This window comes from Limulus polyphemus, unplaced genomic scaffold (assembly GCF_000517525.1).
Source record: "Limulus polyphemus unplaced genomic scaffold, Limulus_polyphemus-2.1.2 Scaffold8817, whole genome shotgun sequence".
NCBI classification, from domain to species: domain Eukaryota; kingdom Metazoa; phylum Arthropoda; class Merostomata; order Xiphosura; family Limulidae; genus Limulus; species Limulus polyphemus.
The window spans coordinates 1-2,891 of NW_013674427.1; positions in this window are offsets into that span (position 1 = coordinate 1).

A 2,891-nucleotide genomic window follows, 5' to 3' on the forward strand; every position below is an offset into this window, starting at 1 on the left:
CAACAATATACTAAACTCATAAGAGTTTTAGAACTGAATAGATTAGAGTAGAAGAATGAGTTCATAAAGAAAGCATGATTTACAGAATTGAGGAAAACAATGAAAATTGTATGTTTCGCAAACAGTTCATTTATTACAACCATGGTTTTACCAGTAATGGCATGATCAGGTATTAGTATTAATAATAGAAAACATAAATTTTTAGCTAGAACGTATACTGTGTGTAACAATATTGTTACGCCTCGGTTCGTTAGTTAATTTTCTGTAAACAATTCTTTCGGAAGAACTTTTAGTGATACAAGTCCTTTCTTAAATAAAACTGGTTTATTCTTTCTGAATACAACTTTGCAATACACTTAATTTTCACAGTCACGCTATAACAAATGCTATAATTCACAACGAACGCCTCACGAGCTCGACTCAACAATATATCTCTCTCTGCGCGCAGTTCAATTACCCATTGTTGCCGTCACGTCTTGACCGTCTTATATGTACAAGAATACCGAATCTCGTAACCTCCCTAGACTTCAGGAACGTTCTAGAAGTGCATGACGTGTTACTAGAGTCACGTGACCTCCGCTGTCGTAACAATATATTATTGAATAATCATGTTACATTATTGATATTATTAAATGGAGTTTAAAACCTTCTGTTCTAACAATAGCATTTAGTCAGTAGAGGGGCCAGAAAACAAGCAGGTTTGAAAGGGTAAAGCTGATACCCAATCGAAACTCTGATTGTCTTCCCTTATTTACTTAATTTTAATGTTCACTGGAAATGGATACATCATTATTCTTGATAAACTGAATATACTGTAATTCAAATATCTATACTAATCTTTATTATATTCTATAGGTATTTATTTTTTGTACTCTGTAAAAGAGTATAACTGTTATTTGACCATGATAAATGTTTTGTGAAATTTTTTTCCCAAGTTTGAGGATATTGTACATGATATTACCAAGTAAATACAGCACTCAGATATAAAACAAAGTAGACACAGTGTGAGATTCCTGGGGATACATTACCTGTATCTTACTTTTATAAACCTGTTTTTATTATTCAGTGAAAATGTGAACATTTTATGTTTATCATTCATTTTTAAATAGTTTTTTATACTATGCTCAAATAAAACTAATTAAAGTTTGCATACATTATTATAACACTTAATGTGTGTATAACATATAATATTTCATATAATATAAAATAATTGATGTATAATTTAATACATTATATTTGATATAGAATATTATGTAGAATATTTGATGTAGAATTTAGCAAGTGAATTAGAAAAAGCAGCAAATTTGACTTAGTAAATTTCCCAGTGTCATGAGGAGAGTGGAAAGGCTATTTACATTAGATTGAATTGAGCATTATTACTAGAGGAACCTTGAGGAAGGACACCTGTGCCAAATTCCTTGTAGATATAGTATTAATATAGGTAATGGCACCATAGTCATCTTATGTACATTGGATATTTGGTGTTAAATACAATAATAATGATAATACAATCAAAAAAAGATACATGGCAATAAAAATAATTAAGTATTATGTTTGTTGGTGCACATGCAATAACAGGACTCCATAACTGGAGGGAGGAGAACCTGGTGCTAAACTTCTCTAGTTAAATCAAATTAAGTGATGGTATACACAAAAATATCATTTTTAATAGTACTTAAAAATATAGTCTGTATTAACTTCATCCACTACTGGAATATTGAAACTAATGTTTACTGCTAGCTTATCATTGACATGTTTGTTTCCTGTGCATAAAATAATTAGTATTGTGATAAAGTAGAAAATTGAAAGTTTTTAATCTATATGTTTCTTGAATGTTCAGTTATTATAATGGTTTTAAATTTTGTGTCAAGCAGGTAAACTGTATACCAGTATTAGCAACAGTATTGAATAAGTTGTTCTAAATATATCAAGCTATTTGATCAGCATGTAGGAGGTTTTTAAAAAGTATTTTACTTTATGTGATCATAACAATGGTAGAGATTCATAATAGGGATCACCCATTAGTTCTTCTTTATTACTTAATATTGTTCTGCCAGCCTACAGGAAAAATGGCTGTGAATATTGTAAAAAAACATGAGCAATATTACTAAATGCATCATTGCATATCGTGTAGGGTGGTTTTTAAGTTTATTTTACTACCTAGCAAATACCCTATTTTGACTCCATGTCTAAAACCTGATTTAGGAGAGTCAAAATAGGGATTTGTAGCTTAAGGAAATAATGTCAATACTGTCTCAAACTTTAAGTTTGTTTTCTGCAATTGCATTTTCATTTTAAGCTACATATCTTGTTTTTGAATTTTTTTTAAGATCCATATTCTCACTGTTTAAATCAACAATTTCTATAATCTTGTTAATTAACATCATTTAAGAGTTAAACATATAATAAACTGTATCCTTTTAACCAACAGAGTAAATGATGATCCCCTTGTATTATAACTAATATTGTTTGGAAATTCTAGTATTTTGAACTATGTTGCATTACTATTACAGGTACTTCAGAAAGCTAACCTAACTGTATGAAAAACTGATTAATATGTATCGTACTAGCATCAAACCACAACTCCTTTTATTTCAGTTGTTTCCCTGCGTATTTCAAGTATAATCTCCTAGAATCCCAAGAACACAAGAGTGAAGACGAACTTCAAAATCGTATCTTAATTTGGAATGATAGTTATGTGATTTTCACAGGTCAGTCATGCTATGTGTAAGTATACAAGAGTGTGTGTGTGTGTGTATACTACCTGTATAGACAGGTAAATGAATGGATCTGTTGAGTGTACATGAATAATTTGTATATGTTCTGATCATTTGGTTAGTAACTTATTGTTACGTATCTGCTCGTTTGTTAATTTCCGGTATAAATTCTTT